Source organism: Glycine soja, chromosome 18 (assembly GCF_004193775.1).
Source record: "Glycine soja cultivar W05 chromosome 18, ASM419377v2, whole genome shotgun sequence".
In the NCBI taxonomy this organism is placed as follows: domain Eukaryota; kingdom Viridiplantae; phylum Streptophyta; class Magnoliopsida; order Fabales; family Fabaceae; genus Glycine; species Glycine soja.
The window spans coordinates 6,504,526-6,515,832 of NC_041019.1; the positions used below are offsets into that span (position 1 = coordinate 6,504,526).

The 11,307-nt window shown below is 32.3% G+C and overlaps 1 long non-coding RNA gene across 1 annotated transcript; it reads left to right on the top strand.

Moving 5' to 3' along the window:
• Window positions 1-7,387: 7,387 nt before the first annotated feature.
• LOC114396582 lies at window positions 7,388-11,307 on the top strand. Its single transcript, XR_003663312.1, has 2 exons — window positions 7,388-8,637; window positions 10,383-11,307. It is a non-coding gene; the product is annotated as an uncharacterized LOC114396582 (long non-coding RNA).

An 11,307-nucleotide genomic window follows, 5' to 3' on the forward strand; every position in this document is an offset into this window, starting at 1 on the left:
AGGAGATATTTTTGTATATTATTTCTGTCCTCTTAATTCTTAAATTATAAAATTAAGCATGTTCTTCAAAGTCAACATGATATTTTTGTATTATTTCTGTCCTCTAAATTAATGATTAATTTTCAAAAAATCCATATATATACGATTAAATAGTAATCTAATGTTATAAAAATAATTCAAATTACTGAATACCTCTAATTACTGACATACATGGCACGGAATAGATTTGTTGATAATCCCACATCGCCTTGTTACTCGGACCAAATTACCAAATTAACTTTTCAAAGTCGACACATAAACCCCAAATAGAGAATCTTGTATCATCGTGTTGAAAGAGAAAAAATGATAAGTTCATGTTAATTACTGGATTGTTTTTTATTTGAATAATTAAGTGTGTGTTTGGGAGAGTATTTATAAATTTAATTTTATAAAATCTGATTTAACTTTTAGAAAAAGTTTAAAGTAGTTTTAAACACTTTAATTGGATACATTTTTAATAAATTTTATATAAAATTCTTAACTCAACATGTAAAATTTTGGTTCTACTATTCTCGTGTTTAACCACAAAATAAATGGCAAGCCAATGATAACTTTACAAATGTGACATATTGTGGTTTCTTCTTGTATGATTGTGATAGCTATGGTACATTGTCGGGCAAGTTTTCGTTTTTTAAGATGAAAGAAACATTAAAAAAGAAAATATTAAATAATTTATATGAAAGAAAAAATGCAGGGAGTAGCAGGTTCAAATATTTGCAAAAACAAGTCAAGATCTCAAAAAGAAATACATAAGAGATAATGAATTATTATTGACAAACACTCACTTTCTCTTTCATCTTTTTCTATTTAATTTTCTTTTTATTTTTCACTTTTTCCCCATCATATACTTTATCAAATTTATTATTTTGCTTTTCTGCAAATTGCTTGATAGTAGTTAGAAAGAAACTTTGCATAAAAGCATCAAATAGTAAATGAATTCTAAGGTGGAAAAGTGACTCAAGTCTCCCATCATGGGACAGTAATTTTCTTCTATTAGATTTCTTCACTGCTAGATCTATGGCTAAAAATGATTTGTTTTTCTTTTTTTTTTCCCCTTATTTTTCTTCTCTTTGCTTATTAATGCCTCATTTATAACACCATCATTAAATATAATCTTTAATTTATGCCTTTTCAAATTTTATTTGAGTTAATTAATCACGCATACTCTTTCATTTTGAACAGTTTTTAAATACTTTTATCTTTAATTTTTAAATTATATATTCTTAAGTTTAAAAGTATATATAAATAGACGTCATTTAAAAGTACCTCGATCGTCATTCTCTTACCTTGAGATTCGATGAACTTTCCGAAAGAGTTTGACGTTAAATAAATAAATAAATCCAAAAATATACTTTAGTATTATAATTTTTTTAATTTTCTCCTCCAAATAAATCATCGTAGTTATCAAGAAACAAATTTGGTAAAAAGAGAATTTGAAAAAATAAGTGAGTAATTGTAAAAGTTACGTGAACGCGAGATTAAAATAATTATGTTCTGAAATTAATTTCTATAAATATATTTATTATTCTTTTCAAGTTATAAATTATATATTTTAAAATAATAAAAAATATTTTTCACACATAATTTGTGTGTGGTACGATGCATCGCACCTACACACCGTTATAAACTAATGAGAGTTGGAAAAGATAAAATTATAATGATATAAATCTTTTTTAGCGCCTATTTTTTCATTCACAAAACCACGTTGATATCTTGTATGAGCTTAAATTCTTTTACTATATGGATCAACAAGTATTTTCGAAGCTGTTCACGTTTGGTTCCATTATTTTAATATTTCTCGTTGCCGTGTTTAGCAGGGTGAACCCAAGACAAATGATCAAGAACCAAAGGTCATCAGTTTGTAACTTAGAGAAGAAAAATGCTGTTGTGCTACGTTTGTAGGAGATTTTGAATATCTATAAAAGTAGGAGATTTTGATTTACTTTTTTCTTTCTTTACTTTCATATAAATATGTAAATTTGTTGTTTATGATTGAGTTGTACAGTGATAATGATTAATATTTTTTATCCGTGAGAATTTAAATATTATAAAAATAGGAGAGTTTTGATTTACTCATTTCTTCCTTTACTTCCATGTAAATTTTTTTATTTTTTTCTTTAAGTTGAAAATCGGTCTATAGCGAAAACACTCATTTATGAATAGCTCCTGTATGAAAAAAAAATTGAAGTTATAGTTCATATACGCTCTTATTACTTTTTCACTAAACAAATTATATTTGAAGTTATATGCATATTTGCAACTTTATCACTAAACAACAAGAAGATGGCTACGTGATAAAAGATGAAGGGTTTAGCGCGTATAAGTACTGTATAATTGTTGTTGATTAATTAAGTATAGAAAATAAATTTTGCATGTTTTCTACCTAACTACTAACTGGGACTAGTCATTTGAAATCTTCATCACAATTCACCCACAGACCTCAACTAATAGGAATATATGAATATGAATAATCTCTTTATTATTAATTAATAGGCTAAAGCCAAGCGCCTAACTGGCCTTGCCTTAACAAGCCTGGTGGTTTTTACAGTAAATATATAACTCCTATTTTATACAACAATAACAAGGTTTTAATCTAAAACTTAGTATAAACTACCCAAACTTTTCAGAATATAAATGCATGTATATAAAGAAACGACCCACGAGCAACACACACGAACCAAAACATGAGTACACAAGCACACATGCACCAGGCTTTTCTTACAAATACTACTACACCTCTTCTTCCGACGGCTGCATTTCTTTATTAATTGGCATCTCATGATGAGCAAAGATGTTAGGAATGTGATTGAAGAAGCATATGAAAGCTACGATTGAAGCAAGCATGTTGACCATACAGTACCACAAAATGTCAGTGAGAATAACCCAGATGAGTACCTCACATCCAACTATTCCCGAAACGTGGAATATTATGAATGGAGCTTGCAAGTTCGTGTCAGCCTGGGATGCCAGGACATGGCAAGTGATAGAGGCGACCAAAAGGGGCATGACTGGAGTTGATAGTAAGTAATTGGTCTCTGCCTCTGTATACTTAATTTGAACTGAACCTAACAGCAAAGTAATCAGAATAAGGTACAAGCCTTTGCCCTTTTCCATTGTATGTTGAGAAGAAGAAGAAGAAAAAGGTGTCGATATTTATAAGCCTTTCTTATGCAATACATTATTATTGGGAAAGGACAGGGCAATTTCACATCACACGCAATAGAAAAGAAAAGTAACTCATCCATACACAATAAATATCCCTTTAAATATGTTTTTTAAAAGAGTAAAACAAACTATGCTTATAACTTCCAATTAAAAATAATATAATATCCCTTTATTTAATTGGTTCCATATTTCAGATTTCTGTTAAGAAAATTTGTGCTCACTGCTCAGCATCTGATGGCAAAATTCCAACGCAAAGCACACGCACGCTGCATAAAACGAATCTTCAGTTTCGTTTCTTTTTTCTTTTTTCCACTTTCAGCTGTTACTCGTTTTTTTCTACTGAACCAATTCTGTTCAAGCCGCTGTTACCCAATTTAACTGTATTTAAGTTGGAGATCATCAGTTTATGGTCAGATTATTTTAGATGAGTTAAAACTTACTTGAAATAACTAAATATTTTATAAATATCTGTTTTATAATTTTTTACGTTGCAATTCACATGTGTTTAATTTAGTTTATTTTGAAAAATAATAGTTTGATTTTATCAATTTTTAAGAGATTCTTGAAAAATTAAACAATTAGTTCTAAACGTTTGTTTTTAAATGTTGAGGAGACGCGTATGCTTTTATTGATACATTTCTAAATGTGTTTAAAACATGAGGTTAATTATGTTTTTAGTATATGAAATGTGGTAAATAAGTTTTTTTTCTTTCTTCAAACTGAAAATAAATGATTTTAGTATTTCATATTTGAGAGGGAATGAGCTAGAATCGCGAAGGAGAGGGGGAAGATGAGGCTGAGGGTAATGAGGTAAAATGTTTTCGGAGAACGCTTTGGGATTAAGATAATATCACTTTGTGTAAGATGAGGCTGAGGGTAGTGAGATGTGAGATGTGAGAGATTTCAGAGCAACCAAATTCTACATTACTCTAAATAATATCACTTTTTTCTTTTTCTTTTTAAGCGCTCTGCTTAACCGATGCTGATTGTTGACCGCTCCACCACTCACTCTTGCTCTTCATTTATTCTCCTTCTTCTTCCCTCTTTTTTTATAATTTAATTAAATGCGTGTTTTTATGTGAGATTGTACTAATCTTTTTTTTTTTAAAGGAAGGTGGTACTAATACTAGTAACTATAATGTGTTTATATTAATACTATACTAAAAAATTAATATATAACAATGATAAAAATAAATCAACAAGTTAGATGACTAAATTTCTTATAGATGCATCTTATAAATCATGAGATTATTTACTGTTTTGCATATACTCACGAAGTAACTAAGCCTATAAAGAATCTCTATATTTATTCATCTTAAATTGTTATTTGTTCACTTCCTTTTTTTATAAATATTAAAATTGTGTTTTTAAATAATTATTATTGATATTAAAATCATGTTTATTCACTTTCTTCTTTGTTATAACGAAAAACCAGGTTGATGTCTTGTATGAACTTAAATTCCTTCGCAATATGGATCACCAAGTATTTTCGTGCTGTTGACGTCATGTCCTAGAGTGGGGGAGTTTCGGCCTGGTTTCCAAACCCACAATCTAGAGACATATAATTGAGAGGATTAAAAGTAAATATGTTTTTTAAAAAATTAAAACAAAGTATGCTTATAACTTCCAATTAAAAATAATATAATATCCCTTTATTTAATTATTCAGAATTACTTAAGGAAATGGATTTTGCATATATGATATAATAAATATTTATTTTTAATAAGAAAAATTCACTTCAATATTTATTTGGAGGTAATTAATCATTACTTAGCAATATCTTCTTGGTTGCAATTCTGGTTTTAAGTAAAAACCGATCCATCTTATCCTATTCTCCAAACCTTTAGCATGATTCCTTCTTATATTGCTCAGTTGATTACGAATGAAAAAGTATGATTCTATTTCTGTACCCAAAAAAAGTTTGAAGATTGTTTGGATTGTAGATTCTACTATGAAGACGAAAACAAATGATCTCAACCTCAAGGCAACAGAGCTCAAAATGGGGCTGCCAGGAATGAAATAAAGTGAGGAAAATGCACTGTCTGGATTTGTTAATTAGAACAAACTTATGATGAGTGTGATGCAAAGGGTCTAATGCTCAGCATGTGGAAACTGATGCAGTTCCTCCTGCCAAGTTTAATTAACATATTTTTATTTTTCATGTTGTTTATGAGTTTGGGTTAATATTTATGTGTGTTTATAAATTGTATTTATAGTTTTTTTTAATTATATCAATATAAAAACAATTTGAGGATAAACTACTTAAGACAAAAAAATGAAGTTAAAAAATATATTAAAAAGCTCAATAAATAAAAAATAATTAATATAAAAGTGAGGCTTTTTATATTTCTAAGCAACACTAAATTTTGAAATTAATAGGATGTTTATTTCAAAATAATTAATATTAGTAACACTTATATAGCAGATATTTTTATGAATTGTTAAGAAATTCAACTACTAGAAATATATTGTATAAAAATAAGAATTCCAAAAGATATAAAGTATATTTGTTCTTTTCAAATTTAATATTTTCTACAAATATAATTTAAGTGACATGGTTTTTATACCCGTGTTTACCTGTTGATCTTGATGTTACGGTGGTGTGATTTTGAATAAATGACCAAAAATATATAACCTTTTAAATAAGGTGTTAGTCCAAGTTTGGAAACTGATCCCACGGTGCGTGAGAAATATAGACCGTGAGATTTTAATTGAGAGAATTGACCGTGAGATTTTAAACTGTTTCAACCATGGTTACTTTTGTGTAATGGGGTTAGTTCTTTTTTTATGCTAATGTTTATCGGTGGGTTTTTAATATAACCCATCTTCATTTTGCCATATATATGACATTGGTCCAGATTATTATTTTGGTTTCCATTATTTCCAACATACCTATTAAGCGTTAATAAATTTCATACTCATGAGGATATTCTTCTTTGAATGAGTATTGTTAAAGTGCTTATAAAAGTAAAATTATAATTCAGTCAAGGAGAAAAGAGTGTCTAATTAAATATTAAACTTTTAAATCTGTTTCTAACATATTGATTATAATGATAGTTATAAATCATTAATAAAGAATAGATTTACTAATTCCAAATTCGACCAAAAGTTTTTGATTGGGCGCGCGCATATATATATATATATCAATTAAATTAATTGATTGTTAACGTGGCCCCTACTGCAACAACGTGTGGCAATCAAATCTAGATAGTGGATGATACTCGTGTTTAGATCGAATTAATTGGTTTGGTGTTTGCACTTTGCAAGTGATGTCAGATTAATATAAGAAAGAAAGAAATTAGAATAAAGAAAAATGAGGATTTATAAGGGAAATTTTCTTACAGAAATGTTATTTTCTGTAATTTTTCTATCTTTTCTTGTTATTGTTTGTATATGTAAATTGACTTGCTATTTTACTCTTTTGTTCTATTTGTTAATTGTTTTATTTTGGGGTTTTTTTAGTTTTCCATCCATAAATTTGATGCCGTGAAGCACTTTGCTGCTGTTGCATATGTGAGAGAGGTCACACTTGACCCTCTTAAGTAATTAGTGTGTCAACTTTCAACCAATTCCAAGTGTTTAAGAGTGTGCGCATGATAACAACTTTAAGAAAATATATTATGTTATTGATATTTGTTATAATTAGTGTTGAGATATAATTCTGATATGATTGTTTCCTTATTTACATTAGGATTGTTTCCTTATTTATGTTGTTAATTTAGTTTTCTAGTTACTATTTTTTATTTAATTGATTAATATTTAGCTTGATTATTATTATCCCTACAATTAAGGGATTAGATTTTTACTGTACTTAAACATTGATTACTATAAATAAACAGCCAAGGGAACATTCATGTCCTTTACTGCATACTTGATCACTTTGGCTCTAGGTAGAGCCAAGAAAATATGTATATTCTTATATTATTAAGTCTTTTATTACTTTTTTCCTTCTAAAATTATGTTATTAAGATATTTTATACATGTCAAGAAAAATCATAAATAAATAAAAACTAATAATTTTATAAAATTATTCTTATATTATTGTTAATTCAATTATAAATTTTATTATCTATCATTAATATTATAAGGATAGAAGTAAAAAAAAATATTTTATTATCTGTCATATTCTTTGTGAGACAACTGCATATTAGCCAGCACCATTATTGGCTAGTTCTTGGTCTCCTAGTCAAAGAATAATCAATCTTTCCTAGTTGAAGTCGCGAAAGAGGTTTTTGTGTTGCGGGTTTCGGTTATAAAAATATTCACAGTTGTCTCCGTGGGGCCCTCTCTTGTGGGCCCGTCTACTCCTCCCGGACTGTGGGCCCTCCCGGCCCGGCCCGATTTCGGACAAATTTGGAGCTTCGCCGCCGCCGCTGCTCCCGAAATGGTGTCGGTGTCGCAGCAGCAGCAGGCTTCATTGTTCGCTCATCACCACCGTCAGCAGCAGCAGCAAGCCATCGGAGAAGCTTCGGCGGCGAGGGTGGGAAATTACCTTCCTGGACATCTGAATTTGCTCGCCTCATTGTCTGGTGGACCTGGGAATTCTGGTCGGAGAGACGATGAGCCTCGTTGATTGTCACATCTTCAACGGTGGTGGTCGGTGGTGTTGGTGTTTTTTTTCGTATATATACATATTCTCGTGTTGTGGTTGCTGTTTTTGTTGTGTGTGGCAAGCAGGAGATTCTTAGGGTTAGGTTTTTTCTTAGATTTGAGTGGAGAAGTCCATCGATTAAGAAATTATTCAATTAGGGTTTTTGTTTTACTTCCTGCTGGTTTGGAGAACTTAACTAGGTTTTTAGATGTTGGATAATTGTTTTAGATTCCGGGGCTTTGTTGGAGGAGAGGAGGGGAAAAAAAGGGGAGAATGTAATGAACTGATGATTTAATTTGTGAAATTGTCATGGTGAGAAATTTGTACCGATTGAGGCTGGAATTGGGTTTCAGAAGCTTGGTCCGTGTGCGAGTGCAGTTGAATTTGCAATGTAATGTTGTACTCAAAGAGAGTTCTTCTAAGTTGAAGAGCATGGATTGGATTGCATTGTTGCTTCTGTTTCACTTTCATAGTGGGTTATTTTGGGCTTTGACTTACTGGGTCTACAAGTATGGTGTGGTTGAAGTGGTTGCAGTTGAGGTAATTAGTGCTTGCAAGCTTGTTTCTGAAGCCAGTGAATTGTGTTTCCAAAGTTCAATTGTCAGTCCCAGAATGTTGGAGTACCCTACTTTCCAACATGGGTTGAGAATTCATGTCTCTTGGATGTTGTTGGGGCATGTTTTGAGGGATTGAGGTTCATGTAAGGTGGTTATGTTGTGAATTTGGTGCAGCTCTCTGACTCTCTCCTCCACTTTCACGCTCCTTGATGGTGTTTTGTTCGTTTTCAGAGGTGACTGGTGTGTGAAAGATGAAAAAAAAAAAAAAAGCTCTGGTTGTACTCCGTATGTCTTCTGCTTTGAGATTTTTATCTTCAATTCTTAGCCATTTCTTAGATTGATCAGCGTGAGAATAATGTTTTCTTGTATGTAAGTGGATTGTTTCGGGTGCCGGTGATGTGAATAATGTTGGAATTTGATGAATTTTTCAACAAGATATCCGAAGTCTATTTTGATTCATTAGATTAATTTATTTTAAAATCAAAGGTTATTGTTTTTTTTTTTTTTTTTCTGATTTTACCCTCTTCTTCTCTTTTTCTTTCTCCCCGTTTTCTTTTTCCCCTCTGCTTCTTCGTCGTGCTTCCACCTTCACTACCTCTGCCGCAAGTGTTCTCTCTCTCCCTCGTAGCCTCTTACTGCAAAGAAACCCAAAGCCCCAACCAACGACGCATGCTGCAACACCGTCGGCACACTTGCGACGCAGTATTTGAATGGCATCTTGAAGAAGGGCCTCGCCAGTGGAGGGTTTGTTGTTCGCGGAGATTGTGTTGTTGTTGCTAGGTGATTGCGGTGAAAGAGTGTGATTAGCAGTGGTGGCAACCTGTGGTGATGGCGGTGGTTTTGCCATTGGCCGCTGCGGTAGGCTCTTGGTGACGGTGGCGGTGACGCAGTGTTATTGACTGTTGTTGAAGTGGGTGGGTCTCTCAGGGAAGTTAGATCGATAGAGAAAAGGGTTTCCCACAATATATGAATACAACTCTTCTCGAGGTTTATCCTTAAAAATGCAAGTTTTTTTCATAAGATATTCAAATGTATTTTTGGTTACAGCCTTGGTCATTATATGTGCTAACTCGCTTTCAGAGTTGCTATGAGCTAGACTAAGCCAGCTTTTTCTCTTTCTAATAGATTGCATGAAACTTAACTTTTGTGTGCCTAGTCCTATCATGCTTGACTGGAGTGTTAGGGATGGCAATGGTTGACTTATGATGATCCCACGATAAAATAGCTTCATTTCAATTTTGTCTCTATTTTATTTTATTTTTCCTAGCCAAATAGCTTGATTTGTTGCTAAGATATTTTCTATTTCAGCAGAGAATTGAGTGAGTTGAGCGCCACTACTTGTTTTTGTCTATCATATTTACTATAAAGTATCAACGAAGTGTTTCTTCATGGATCAAATATGATGCATCTTGTATGACTTATCATTAAAAATGTGGTGATTATAGTTTTTCAAGCATTTGGACTCACTCAATAAGTTTGACTAATTCCAGCTACTAAAAGAGTATCAATGTTTAGCTTTGCACCTGTTGAAGTCTCAACTACAATTTGTTCCTTTCCTTTGACGTCTTGTATTCTCCATTACCCTTGGTCTCATGAAATTGTTTGCATGAGAAGCAATGACATTGGTGCTGCCTTTGTTTATTAGCCATGCATCCATGCTGCTCTTTATCATGCTCTTGATGTTCTTCAACTTATCTATATTTCCTTGCTGATTTTCATTTTGTTTCGCAGACCTTCTCTACATCCTTTGGGATTGCAGGCAATGACATTTATTATATCACTAAGGACAAGGAGGATACTTTCCATTTCCCCTAACATCATTATGCCTTTCACAATATTTTCTTCTTTATTTCTGTTTTGTCCAAGTTTCTTCCTTCAGTTGCAGGCAATTATATTGCTGTTGCATTCAGTTGTAGCTTAGACTTAATAATTAAGCTATTAATGAATGTAGTTCTGAAATTTTCTTAGATCAGCTAAAATATTATAACAAACATTTATTCAATTAATTTTTATTTTGATTATATTTTCAGAATTCTATTCCGGTGAGCGACTCTGATGTGTTGGAGATAAGACAGACCAAGGGGGTGAAGATTTTGAGGCCTGATACTGCTCTAGGAGCTGCGAGTAGTGGCGGTTCTGCAGAGCTGGGTGCTGTGGCGGCTATTTACATGCTGTTCCTTCATGTATCAAATTTCAAAGTTCAAGCACTGGAGTTTGGACCTACCGTCAGATGGAGATAGTTGAAGTGGCTGTTGCCCTGTTTCATGCATCTGTTCTTGAAGAGTCTCAGCTGATGAGATAGAAGCTGGAAGAGCGAAACCGGGCACTGCAAATAATGCAATGATGGCCAGCCAGGCAAGGAAGTCGTTTCAGAATGTCATGAGCCATGGAATGCGGAGGGCTATGCATTGTATTCTGGGGATGCTGTCATTGTTTCAAGAGGATAATTTGAGGTCTGAGCAGAAGATTATTGGTGATATAATGTTGCCAGTTGGCCATGTGCCCTCCTCTCCAGTTTGATTAATGATGTAGTGGAAATTGCATAAAATGAAAAGGGAGGCTTCCAGTTAGAGATGAAACCTTTTCTTGAAAGTGATGGTGGAGACAGGGATGATAAAAATATTGGAATCTGGAGATCAAGCAATCAAAATGAGTATGTACATATAAAATTTGATTTTCAGATGACTCAGAGAGTTCTTAGCCAGATGATGCAATTTCAACAATACATTATACTGGTAGGAGGCAGTACTACAACAATGAACCTAAGGAGGGGTTGAGCTTCAGCATGTGCAAAAAAGTTGGTACAGATAGATGCATCATTATCTATATCTAATTTGTGTATCATCATCATCTATTTGATTATAGTCAGATGTATAATTTCCCTGTTAACTTTTTAGCAGTAACTTATAAAGGACACATTTCTCCTCCTCTCTAGTGAATTTATGCGGTCATCCA